Genomic DNA, 14,714 nt, shown 5'->3' with positions numbered 1-14,714 from the left:
TTGTGGAACATGTATGGATATATTTTTTATGTGTTTTTAATGCATTTATAATATGAAATGGATAAAATACTTGATATGAGGCTTGATGTAATGCAAATGTACTAACCAATGAATGCAGGATGCAGCATATGTGTTTGGGGAAATCAGAGCACTAGACCGAATTGACTATCCGAACGGACGGAAGAAATGTTAGTAAGAAGAAAATGAGATGGATGACAGTTAGAGACGAAGAAAAACTTCCTTTCAGTAATGCACTTTGTAGGTGAGAACCTTTATTTTAATGTAGCAAAATGGATGCGTAGCATCATGGCATTGAAGGCCAGAGCTGAAATGCAACCCTTTTTGCAAAAGACAGACACATCACAAACAAACAGCAATCACAACAAAAAAGAAAGGGACCATGAACCATCCCGGTCACTCTAAATCACTCAATGACATCATCGAGCAACATAGGAACATGATCGAAGCCAAAGATAAATCAGTAAAAAGATAAGATGCACAAATTCCAACAAGTCAAACAAACATCTTGATCTTCATTGTCAAAAGTTGAAGGTGTTGATAGGACGATCATGTTGTCTGGTTTCAGGGAATGCGGTACCCCGTCTAAGATAGGACACAGTCTAGTTTCAAGTATACCACACCCTGTATAAGACCCATGATAGTAGTGACAAGGACAAATGATATTGATGTTGATTGATTGATATGACAATTGTGATCAGTTTGAATGTCTGGTTTGAGTGAAAAAGTTCATCTATTTATGCATGATTTCATTAAAGCACAGTGTGTGATTGTGTGTCGTTGGATGTATACTCAATGAGTTGTCTATGCACAAAGGGATCATTTATTGCAAAATGCTTGTTTTGGGATTTTAATGTTTTGAATTTTGATTTTTTATTTTTTTGTTCATTTTTTCAAGACTTTATTTGACTTTTTAGGGATTTATTTCATGACATTTTTTTTTTTGGATTATTTCAGGACATTTTTCAATTTTTTTTGGATTATTTCAGGACATTTTTCAATTTTTTTGGATTATTTCAGGACATTATTTGATTTTTTTGGATTTTTTCAGGACATTATTTGATTTTTTTGGATTTTTTTAGGACATTATTTGATTTTTTTGGATTATTTCAGGACATTTTTCAATTTTTTATGATTTTGCCCCCAGTGTCTAGCAAGGCAAGGAATATGACAGGTGAATAAATAGGCTTGCTGAAATGATGGTGGATAGAGGGAAGACAAAGGCCTTTTATTATGGAGACAATACAGATGCAATTTTGAAGGGCTATTGCGTGATGGGACAAGAGACTGGATATGACAATGTAAAGCAGGAACATGGCATGAGGGACATGTCAAGAGGTTTTTGAAACCATGTTTAAATTTTGCGTCCTTATGTCAGATCAAGATCAAGGAATGAAAAAGAGTGTATGGATAGTGATAAGATATGGATAGGATAAGCAAGACCAAGAATGGATAAGGGACATGGACTGAAAGTCGAGATTGGCTAAGGGATAGTGGCAGAAAGTTGCAATAAGCTAGGGAATATGGATGAAAGGTTATAATAAGCAAATGGATAAATGACCAAAAGCTATGATAGACGGAAAGCTACAAATAAGATGCATGATGCTCATGATGATCTTCAGCCTTGTCAAGATCAAAGGTGGAAAAGGAAACTGGACATGAGGGACAATAGGATATGAAGGGTAATGACAGGGGTTCGATAGGATAATGAAGGGCAATAGGATATAAAGGAGGAAACCTGCCCCCAAGTGTGGTGTGCAAGAAGTTCATAGATTACACATGATGCTTGTTTGCCAGGTTTTCATCATGGTACTTGCCCAAGGCGCCTGTTTGCCAGGTTTTCACCAGTGGATGAATTATTTTTCTTTACTTTTTTTCTTTGTTTTTCTTTTTTTTTTTTTTTTATACTTTTTTTGTATTTTGACATTTTAGTCGAAAATGGACACATGATAGGGGATGGATGATGGACTCAAACATCTTTTTGTTTGGATAGTAGCCTTGAAAAAAATGGACCATGACCTTTAAAAGTATGCTCACAGACGTTGGTAGGATAAGGACATGGAAAAAGAGATGAAACTAAGGCAAGGATTTATGTAAAGGATTGGATCAAAGGGATCGAAGGATGGAAAATATGCATTGGATAATGGATAGGGTATTGGAAGAATTGGGCTTCAGTGGATAGAAATGTTGTCAAGATTGACATTGGCACACACCTTGAGGGGTGATGGACTGATGGAGGAAAAATGGATCTCAGATTGTGAGATTTGGATGGAGGAATAGCTTGGGATTTTGGAACATAAGGGCCCAAAATGGATGAAGAAGGTGATGGAGGAACAAATTTGAGAGGGTCGGATGGAGGAATAGCAACTTTGGATGCCAAGTTGGATATTTCTTTAGGCTTTTGTGCTTCAAGGAGCTGCTTAGGGATCCACATGGTTTTTGATTTTTCATGCTTTTGTGGTTCCTTGGAGTGCATTGCGAAAACAAGGGATTTAGGAACCCATATATATTTTGAATTTTGTTTTTGAGCAATGGGCCTTTGTGACCTTTTGGATTTTTCCTTTTCTTTATAGATCAAATTTTTCTTTGTTTTGACATGTCGATTATATTGGACATGTTGATCCTTGAATACATGTGGATTGCTAGACTTATGACGTTTATGCTTGGCATCCAAATTGCTTGGAGGGGGAAAGGAATGCATGGATGGATATGAATGAAATGGACTTCTTTTGGATGGATGAAATTTACTCAAGGATGTGTGCCTTTTCTGACCTTGCATAGAGGACAAAGGAATATAAGGACCTAAGATGGATGGAAAGTATGATGGGGAAGGTGTATGCTTGGATTTTGAAGGGATGTTGGAATTAGCAGGGGTACCCACGTCTTGAGGAATTTCACTGAGGCCATGACCCTTAATATTTTCTTTAACATGAAGGGATTCTTGCTTATGAAGATCTACTCCTTTGCCTTTATGAATATCTTGACTTGTAGGATACTCTTTTCATTGGGAAGAAGACGCGAGTCCATTATGAGGTGGATATGATATGAGAGAAATAATGAGATCTTGAAGTGGATCGGATTTCACCAAAGTGGAAGAACCCATTGTGCATGTCGAGGGTTCATGAACATCTTGCACTGACACATTAGGATCATGAGGGGGATTAGGATCATGTAGTGGACATGGTTCAATGATAGGCTCTTCAAGAGATGGAATGGGAGAAATAATGAGATCAACAAAAGAAATGTGATCTTGGAGTGTATATGGAGCATTAAGACAAGGAGATGGAGGAACAAGTGGATCTTGTGGAGGATCTGAAGGAATAATTTGATCTTGACAAGGAGGAAGATCATTGGAATCCTCTTTAAAGGTGCTTTGCTCTTGACTTTCAATGGGATCATCATAAAGGATGGAAGGGAAATCTTGATCTTTCTTAGGAAGTGGAATGTCAATGGGATTTGAAAGGATATTGTGTTCTTGGATAGAATGGACAGGAATAATGGAATCATTGTGAGTGTCTGGGGAAATGAGATCCTGGTCAACAATTGGATGGGATGATAAGGTTTCAGGATCTTGATCTTGATCTGTTTCAAGACAAGTTTCTTCGTGCTCTAAATTATCCTCTTGACATGGGGTTGGACTTTGGATATGCATGGGGGATTCTGACAAGGGATCAATGTTTTGGCATGAAGGAAATGCACTTTGAACATTTGTGATGGATTCTAGAAGGAATCAATGCTTGAACATGAGGAAGAGGGACTTCGAATGGGGTCCTCTAAAATAGGTAATGGCAATAAAGTGCATGGTGGCATTGGGTATTTTATTTCTGAAACATGACAAGGATGTGCATCATGAATTGGATTATTTTGGCAATCAATTATGGATAGCCCTTGGATAATTTCATCCTTGGGTGTATTGTTTGATGAGGACAATATAGAAGGTTCTTGTGAAACTTCTAAAGGTGTAGGGATAGATGCCACTCGAGAGACAATTTGCTTGCGAGGGGATGAGGCATTGCTAGACATAAGTGTATTATTGTGATCTTCCTCAAAGAACTCACTTCGTAATTTCCTTAAGATCATTGCAATAAAGCCACCTTTCTTTCGAGGTTTTGACATAGTTGTATTTGGAATTTGAACTTGTTTGGCAAGGAGTTCGTTCTGATCTAATGTCATGTTTTGATTTCGAACTAGATGTTGATCAAATTGGTTTGACATGTTCAAAATATGGCTTGGTGCATGTTGCAAGTTTTTTTTTTGAATGTTTGGTTGTGGTTGTTGACATTGATATGTTAATTGAACTTGTTGATATTCCACCATTGGTTGAACCATTTGTTGACATTGTATAGTTGGTTGGACATATTGTTGAAATTGGACCATTGGTTGTGTTGGTTGTATATGTTGAACAATTGGTTGAGCCATTGGTTGTATTGGTTGAAAATCTGATTGATAGTAAACACCTTCTTGTTCTTGTTGTGGAGGCACATAATGTTGAAATTGATGTTGTCTCCTTTCTTGAAATTGTTTCATCATCTCTATTTGTGAGAGGAGAGCTAGTATGTCTGATCGTTCAAGAAGAGATCTTACATCAATTGGCTCAATCTTTGGATTTTGACCTGGAAATTTTTGAAACATTTTGGACATTTGTGATCTATTCTTCTCAATGTTTCTCAATGTTTTTCACTCTTTGTTCCAAAATCTCATTTTCTTGAGCTAGTTTCTCCTCTAGTTTTTGTATTTGGACATTTACATCATCATGATAAGTTTGATGCAAGTTCTGAGACATGTAGAGATTGGATTGACATGATTGATTGCTCAATTGTGATGACATGGCTTCGTAAGAAGGTTGAGATCTCATTTCAACAAACATGTCACTATGCAATGCAACTAATGGGATTGACAAATGCAACCTAAAGGGATGACAATGCAATCTATGGCAAGAATGCAACCTATGTTTTTGTTGTTTTTCAAGATTTTGACAAACTTTTTGGAATGCAAAGCTAAAGACACAACCTTGGGAAATTGAAATGAAGCCAAGACCTTAAAGGACAAAGGACCAAATGACAATAGGACAAATTGACAATGTCTCACCTATATGCTTGGATACTAAGCTAGGTTTGACAAAAATGATATTAATGAAAAGACAAATTTTAGACAAGGTCAAGACTCCCTAACAACAACTTAGGGTATCATCCAAAGTTTGATTTTTCAAGTTTGACAAACCAAATTTTTGAGACTAAATGCAAGAAGGCAATGATTATGACAATGACTTAGGATATGACATGAAAATGATCTAAGGATATGATATGACAAGATTAAGCCAAGCCAAGATGACAATACAATGATAAGGATATGCGAAGACCAATGACTTGGAATATGCAAAATGCAACCTAGGCAAGACCTAATTTTAGCATGACAAATATGATGCACAAATGTCACCTAAATGGAAATCTAGCTTAGATATGACAATGAAATGCAAACTTAGGGAAATGATTTTGAGCCTAAGTGCAAAATGAGGACGCTTGCAATGAAAAGGACTAAAATGAAGGGAGATGACAATATATCCTAGGACCTAAGTTGGACTATGGAAAACCTAGCCTAAAGTGACATGAATGTTGAGACAAAGTTTTTCAATGTGTTTGAAAGCCATGTTTTGAAAATGTTTTGAACTTTGTTGAATGAAATACTCTTGTTTTTAACCTTGTTTTGAATCAATTTGTCTTGTTTTTGAAATGAGACACAACTCAACTTTTGACAAGCAAAGAAGACAAGATATTTTAACTTAGACTCAAGACAATCATGCTCATTCACACATTTCTTATGGTAGGTAAGGACAGGAGGTACTTGAGAGGTAGACTCGTTATGAGATTCAAGGAGAATACATAGATGCTTGACCCCACGGGCTCCCCTCCACGGCACTCACTTCTCAGGGAAGCCAAGCATCAGTCCCCATGGAAATCTCCCCATGGCGAACTTAGTATCTCTTCCAAGTATCTGAACTTGTCCTTCTCAAGCAACTAGAAGGAATTTTGGCCTTTAAATAAAAGGTGTTTAGTAAGGATTTCTGTTAAGCGTTACTCCTTTGTGTCATGCAAGTGTGATTGAGACATTAAGCCCACCAAGATACCAAACAAATGTAGTCACGCAAGCACGATTTAGACCTTGAGGCCCTACTTAGATGTTGATATGAGAAAGAGTCCAAGGGTCATCACTTCCCAAGTAACTACAATGCCCACGTAACCCTTCCTTCAAAGCTTTCGCCCATCAGGTATTTATTTATAGTGAGTTAGAATGCCAAGGTATTCTAGCTGTACTCACTTTGGGTCATTCCCTTCTCACGATTGTCACTTGCTTGCAAAAGAAAGCAAATGGTCGGGAAGGTAGGCCCTCTAAAGGTAACAAACAATCTGAACCAAGAGAATGGTATCGAAGATCTAGATTTCTGATCAGCCTAAGAAGGATGAGAGCATACTCTCCTACTCCAATGTCAAACTCAATAATCAAAGCAAACACACATTTATTCCATCCTATTTAGCAATCATACTAGGTGCCTAATTATGAATTACAAACACCAAGTTTAGTTGGAGTACAAGGCAACTTGCAAAACCACCAAGTTAGAAGTTTAATTTGCTTGATCTTTGACTAGCGAACCTGCATAAAATTCGTTAGTAGTTTCATCTTTGTCTTTGCCATGCGTAATGCCAAGGTGCTGCACAAAGAATCAGTACCAAAAAAAATAGAATGTAATAAACAGAATGAAAAACACAAAGTAATTTGCAAGCAAAAACACTGGTTTTACCCCTATCTTACACAGGTGCAGAATGTCTCAACACAGGCGCAGAATGCCTTACACAGGTGCAGAATGTCTCAACACAGGCGCAGAATGCCTTACACGGGTGTAGGATGTCTTTCTTACACAGGCGCAGGATTACTCACACAGGTGCAAGATTACTCACACAGGCGCATGATTGCTTACACAGGTGCAGGATTACTCACATAGGCACAGGATTACTCACACAGGTGTAGGATTGCTTACACAGGCGCAGGATTGCTCACACAGGCGCAGGATTGCTCACACAAGTGTAGGATTGCTTACACAGGTGCGGGATTACTCACACAGGCGCAGGATTGCTCACACAGGCGCAGGATTGCTCACACAAGCGCAGATTGCTTGACACAGGCGCAGAAGTTCTCAGAAAACCCTGCATTACCCTGTTTCTTGGGTTTTTCACTTGCAAATCAACTCAAAAGCACTCAAAAGCATGATTAGAGGGTTAGTTCACATCGGGTTCACCAATTAATGTAGACAGGAAATGCAGAAATCATCAAAGCAAACATAAACATTAGTCTAGTTCAATCACGAAACTCGATTGCAATGACCAATCCTAATTACATTCAATGAAAACATGAAAACAAGACATTCAAGATTGAAAACTAAGCAAACCAAATGCAGATGTCTCCTTCATGTGGCTCCATTGTCCTTCTTTCTCCTTCAAATAGCTTTGTTGTGGATCTCACCTAATAGTGCATAAGCATGATATGAAAGCAAGTAGACAAGATTGTAGCGCAAGAATACTTGAAGCGTGATTGATTCGACCAGGTAGGGATCTTGATTGAAGAAAATCATCCAATTTATAGACAAATTGGAGAAAAGATCAAATTAGCATGAAGAGATTCGAATGGAAATTGCAAATCAAGAATGTCAATTATGACAAATTATGACAAATTTGCACTTTCTATGCAAGTTTAATTGATTGATAATTCATGACAAAATTATGACAAATTTCTATGTCAAAATTGATTGATTGTCAATTATGACAAATTATGACAAATTGAAATGTCATTCCCATGAAATTAGGAGAAAAATAGGAGAGAATTGAAATTAGATGAATTAGAAATTAGGAAATTAGAAAATTGGAAAATTAGGAATTAGAAATTGATGAAAATTTAGGAAATTAGGAATTAGGAGAAATTAGGTAAATCAATTAATAATTTGTCATTTATTAATTAATTCACCAAAAAGAGGAATAATTAGTTAGCCAATTAAATAAACATTTAATTGTGACACGAAGACTTAGGATAAATAAATAATTTATTAATCCTAGAGGGGGAAATGACAAATAGAGTTAAATGAATAAAATCATGAAAACCCTAGAAGATAAATTAGAAAATGCAAGAATGACAATTAGGTCTTGACAAAGGATAATTGATATCGATTCGATTTGATCATGATTCTGACTGACAAAGGACCAATGCTGATAAATGATTTGATTGATAAATGCGCCAATTGACGAGGAACAATGATTAATTGATCCAAATTGACATGATTGAGAAAGACAACGATCGATGATAAATTGATCACAAAATGACAAAATTGACAAGAAGACAAGGATCGATGACAAAATAGATTGCAAAATGACAAGATTGAAAATGACCACGATCGATGACAAATCGATCGCAAGATGCCAAGATTGATAAGAGGACAAAACCCTAATTAGGATTGATGATGTCCAAAATGATGACAAATGAATACGCACATTGATGCGACAAGATAAGATCGACCAAAATCATGACAAATATTGTTATCGACAAGACCAAATTCGAGACCAAGATAAATGAAGAAATGCAAAAGAAAGACTCGATGCTCGCAAATGATAAAGACCAAGTGTGAATCATAGGAGAAATGTTAATGCAACGCAAAAACCCTAAAATAAGGCAATGCGCAAATGTTAAAGTACGACTCCGCAAGCGTTGACCATTTTTAGACATCTACAAGTGGAAATCCATTAAGGCAAGTTACGGCAATGAAGTTTGAGCCATCGGAGTAACATACACTATCGGCAACGAGGAAAAAATGCCATCCATGTTGGGACTCATTAGATTTGAGTCAAGTTTTGAGGCCCATTTCAAAATTTTGCTCTGTATTTTCAGAAAGACCACCTAATCTCATCTGGAGTGGCCTAGTTAGAGAGAGGGTAAAATGGAGCCAGTTGATTTTCAAAGGGTAAGGCTTGGGAAATGTGTCCTACACATTTCATTTGGCCCATGAAGTGTTTTGAAACTTTCAAATTTCAGTTTGGATCAGTTTATCAGGTACCCATTTCAAGGGGTGAGTTGAAAGTCCATCATAGGTGCAAATGCATATTTTATTAAGTGGCCTACTTTGAGGCCTTGCATCTTTTGCCTAGTTGGTCGTCATGTTGAAATTCAAAGTGCACTTAATTCTATGCATATATGTGAGTCCACATGCCAAGTTTCAATTCTTTATGAATTTGTTTGCTCGGTTTAGCAAGCTCAATCCGTTTGCAGTTTATGGTTTGCACAAGTCCCTATTTCGGCAGTTAGTTAGAGCCTTGCTTTGCACATGTGTAAAAGATGCCCAGATGAATGTCATACCAAAATGTTTGTTCTGGGTTATTTCTGGTATGAAAGATGAGCTATGTTTCCATTTTGAAGCCCCTGCCAATCCGTTTGATCAGTTTGTGAAGATGGTTTCCTGAGCCACTTTATTTAGTTTTCTGCATTTTCATTGCTACATCAGTTAAAGTGGCTATTTTCATGAGCGCACTATTTGCATACCAGTCAGCCTTTTGGTCAAACTGAGCATTCTAAGGTCTTCTTTGTACTTCAAGGTATCTATGCCCCAGATTTAGGGGTCTATAGAGATCATTTGATATTTTTAAGAAAGGCATTTTGAGGTCCCTACGCATTGGTTTTATCAGGTTCATAGTGCTGACACAGCCATTTGGTCATCTTTGACCATTAATTTTTCTTCACTTGAGATTCGTCTTGAGAAACAGCTTGGCAGAGTGAATGCTTATATATCAAACAATACGCCTGTCAGTTTGCAAAGTCCAGAAAGGTGTTTTGACCAATTTGAAAATTACATCTTTGGGATTAAATGCAAAAATGTGGCGCAAGCACCTGAAAGTTATAAAACTCAGTTTAATGATCAGAAAACCGTGTCGATCAACTCCAAAGGTATGTTTAAGGTTCCTGAGGCATTTCGAAGGTCAGTTGCATGGAAATGAAATTTTTTTTAGTTGGACCCACTTTGGGGCCCGACCTAGCTCATGCCCTTGCGATATTAATTTTACTGATGACTTGGCCCTTCGAGAAATTCCAGAATTATATTGACATCCATCATTGGAGTAGAGTACTTACAAGTTTCCCAGGAGAGAGTAATGGAAGAATGAGAATGCACTTGAGGTCAGAGCTATTAAATAGAGTTGATGAGATAGTTGTCTTTTATCCTCTTAAAAATAAGGAGCTGAGGAAAGTTGCAAGATTGCAAATCAAAGATATTATTATACAGCTTGCAGAGAGGGGAGTTACTTTGACAGTCACTGATGCAGCATTATATCTCCTTATGGCATCCTCCTTGTGAATGGCTTGAAAAATGAAAAGGCATATAACTTCAAGCAAAATGTCATCCTCTTCATTGCCAGTGGCAAATGAAAGAGGCATAAAACCTCAAGCAAGCTGAAATTGGCAGGTGCTAGAACCAAATTCCACGATCCTTGCCAAATCCTCCCTGCCTATGGCACGATGCAAATGAGGAAAAGGTTCTATCAAAGGCTTTCAAAGCATATTCCTCCTGGGGCTACGTGAGAGGGAGGCATTGAAAAGGAAACTTTCAAATGAATTAAAACCTTTGGCAGGTGTAAATTTGCCAGTCCTTCCCATCTGGTGGTGCAGAATGTGGGTGCTAGAAGGGGTTTTAAATTTAAGCAAATGTCTGCAGCTGCAAACCATTTTTCCCCCCTCTGGCGTAGAAGTCATGTTGAAGAGGAATTTTAAACTTAAGCAACTGCAGTTGGCAGGTGTATACCCAAACTCCACAACCTTGTTAGATTTCTTCCCTTGCAGATGGCGTGAAAGTCATGTTGTAAAGGATTTATAAACTTTCAAGAAAATCCCAATGGTAGGTGTAAATTGCTAGTTTTCCCTTCTGCGCAAAATGTGAGTGAAAAGGGAGGGCAATTAGAACTTCCAAACAAATGCAATTACCATTCAAAGTTCCTCTTGTGCGTGGTGGAGAAGCTTGTATGGTGTAAAGTGCCAACGTCTTCCCTGTCGTGAAAGGAAGGTGGAAATAATAGAGATTTTGTAGCTAAGGCGCCATTAAAACTCTCAGAAACCTTCAAAAATGCACAATTCCAGGCTAATGCCATTATCCCACATTGGCTAGGCAGAGGGATATTTTGATTTTTAAATACAAGAATGAACTCAACCATAGTGTCAAAGCCTTGAAGGCTTTGACGCAAGGTGTTGGCCGATGCCCAGTGGACCCCACGCATGTGTGCATGATTCTCAAGGCGAGCAATGAGGCTAGTTGGCGACCAGGTGGATCCCACGCGTGCGTGCATGATTTTTCAAGTGACTGATGAGGCTAGCTGGTGACCAGGGAGACCCCACATGTGCATAGTTCCTGGGGCAAGCAAATTTTGTAGAGGAAGGATGAGTTAACTGGTCCTCGATCAACGGTTGTCGCTACTTTCACAAAGCGAAGATGCTCGTCGGTTAACCATCACGGACCAGCGACAAAGCACGTGCAAAAAATGACGGATTAACAAGTGAGAAAGTTCAAAGATGATCAATGGTTGTCGCTACTCCGCAAAATGAAGGTGCTCAACCGTTACCCTTCGCGAAGTAGCGATCGATGAGCTGGCAGGTCCGAGTGGCAGGTGAGCTGGCAGATCCCGTTGAGGTGGTGAATGTGGAGCAGTCCAATGGCGGACAAGTGGTGGTCTATGTGGCCGATAAGTGGTGGATAGGTGAGGTGTCATCCTAGGTGGCGAATAGTGGACCCTGCGAGCGAATCACAAGCTACCACATGGCAGGGCATCAGGTGAAAAATGGAGAAAAATCAAAATTAAATGTAAAGTCCTTACTATATAGGAAAAATGAAAATTTAAATGATGGTGGCCTGCATTTAAGATTAATTCGCTCAGGGGCTATTTTTTACCTAAAATGGCAAGTATTATATATCATTAGAAAGCTCTCGGAACGTCGGAACGAGGAATTCAGTTCTGTAGTTAGTTTCAACACATCTCAGATATTTTGAGAGCAGTTTCCACGGGAAGGAAGGAGGAATATTTTTCAGTTGGGGAAAGAAGGCACTTGGTAGTTTCTAATGAAATTTGGTCTTTTCCCTCTTCTTCTTATTCTCATTTCTTCTCATTTGTAAGGGTTCCAGGTTTTTTGTGAGCAAGGCTCCATAATCTTGGTTTCCAATTCTGAGTTTTTTCCAAGTTTGTACAGTGTAGTGCTTTCTTTCAGTAATGGAGTTTAATTCTTGTTGTAGGTGTTTCTAGTTGCAGGTTCTTATGTATGTAAGGCATGCATAAATTCACACAAGATTGTCTCTAGATTTATACTTCTTTGTTACAAATTAAATCCTCAAGGAGGCTAAAATTTGTCATCTCAAGGAGATTGTTGTGATTGTTTGTAGGGATTCTTCAAGGAAGAATTTAAATCCTGTAATAAATCATGAAATAATGGAATATATTTTCACGATCTGATGATTTTGTGAAGGAGCTTAGTAATGCATTTATGTAAGACATTAATGTAGGAATACTTAATGATGAAGATGGATTTCCAGTAGAAGTTTTTATTTACAGTTTGATGTATGACTCTGTTGCCTTTGGATAAGGCACTAGTCTTGCAATTTTGGGGATTCTCAGAGATTTTAAAATCCAAAATCAGAATATCTTTTGCTTCTTGTTCTGTGGTAGTATTCCATCCTTCTCATGATTAAAACATTGTTGAGTTGTAAGTGTAGATCTAGCCCATCTACAGTAGCCCCCTTGTTTTTTGAACCTTTTGAGATTCATCTACTTTTGTTGATGTTGTCTTGTGTGTAATGGGTCTGATTCAATGCATCAAAGGTACACCCACCTAGGTTTTGTAGAGCCTAAAGAGTAGAAGGATTTAGATCCTTGTTATGTTGTCCAAGCCTTGAAATGTCTCATAGATTGAAATTAGTTGTTTCATAGATCAATTGCAGCTGAACTTGGGTTAGCCAGTTTTGGTTAACAACAATCCCAATGCCCGATGAGGTTATCGGTGGAGCTCTTGTCGACAACTGATGGAGTGATGTCTTTATAGTGGTGACATTGGGTTATCGGGAGGTCCTAATTTATGTTACCTCGATACCTGATGGACCGAGTGGAGGTGACCTTATCAAAGAGACTTTCTCTAATAAAGTGGTACCAAGCACAAGCCAATTCGACTACATCGGGAAAGCCTACATCAGTGGACCAAAGCAACCCGATAAGGAGAGTAAGGTGTAAAACACTCATCAGGATATCTTACGCTACCGGAGAAACATCTTTAGAGTTATGTTGATGCCCGATGGGTAGAATACCACAAAGGGAAGATCTATCGAGAAGACTATAACTATCGAAAGTAAGGGAAATACGCTACTCCATCGCCCGATGAAGTAATTGGTGAAAGTTACGCTGATCAAAGAGAAAGTTAGATGTCATGGGCCCATCGGATCAAGTGTAAAGTAATTTAATTCCAAAGGCCAATGGAGCAAATGGAGAAATAAACAAAAGGGGGTTTCATCAGAGAGACATACCCCGATGTAACATAAAGAAATGCTGACTAATAAAAAGGAAAGGTGGATCCATCGGGATAAGTCAAGCCTCGAGGAAAAAATTGAAATGGCCAGAGTGAGATCAGATGCATTAATTAGAATAACCTATACTGATCAGAAAGACAAAAAGGTAATTAAACGAACGCATGGCACCAAATAATTGAATTATCGGGTCAAGTTATGCCGATTAGCCATTAGAATTTCTAATATGACAACCATTATTTAATGCTCGTGATCAGGAGGATTTAATCTGCACGAAGCAAAATTGATGAGTTTTTTATCGTTACAGATCCTAGTCATTGCATATCCAGCATAAAGAAAGAGTTCTTGTGCCAGGAATTTTTCACAGTCTCTTCAGCCATTAACATTGAAGTTGCAAACAAGAAGCATGGGTAATTAAGAATTCAAGCACTTACTCATGGAGGCATCTGGTTCACAAGGAAAGAGAAAGGTCATAGAGATTTCAGATACACAGTCAACTAAATAAAAAATGCAAAAGTCTATGGAGGGTATGCAAAAGTGAAAGTTGAACCAGGATATGATTGACCAGATGGAGTCATCTAGTGCTAAGTCGAGGAGGTCTAATTTGGATTGTAGAATGCTAGAATGTACTCAACACATCCCTTAATGTTGCCTGGGTAGATGTTTTGGATATGAAGGAGACAGGTGAGCAGATGGAGAGAATGGTTACCATGGAGATCGTTGTCATGGATAATGTATTCAACACCAGCACTCACCAGGACAGCAAGTATTTGGAGCATATTAAAAAATGTAACACATTATGGGATGACCAAAATTGACTTCCTAGTTTGTAATTTTGTTATATGTCTGGCAGTTAGGCAGTTAGGTATTAGGTTTTAGTTAAGTTTAGTTTAACAAGATGAAAGGGTGTGTCCTTTCACTTGAATCATTTGGCTCACATATATGTAGTGAGTCATTTTTGTATCATAAGGGGATAGACAATATTTTGCCGCTGGCTAGGGCTACAAGTGTTATGTTTTAGAAAAGTCAAATAGGAATGAGGAGTTTATTTTGTACAAACTGAGTATATTGGAGTATTTTGTAAGTGCAGCTTTTGTATACATTCTTATTCCAG

The sequence above is a fragment of the Cryptomeria japonica genome, chromosome 9, assembly GCF_030272615.1.
Source record: "Cryptomeria japonica chromosome 9, Sugi_1.0, whole genome shotgun sequence".
NCBI lineage: Eukaryota > Viridiplantae > Streptophyta > Pinopsida > Cupressales > Cupressaceae > Cryptomeria > Cryptomeria japonica.
This window is presented reverse-complemented; position numbering follows the sequence as displayed.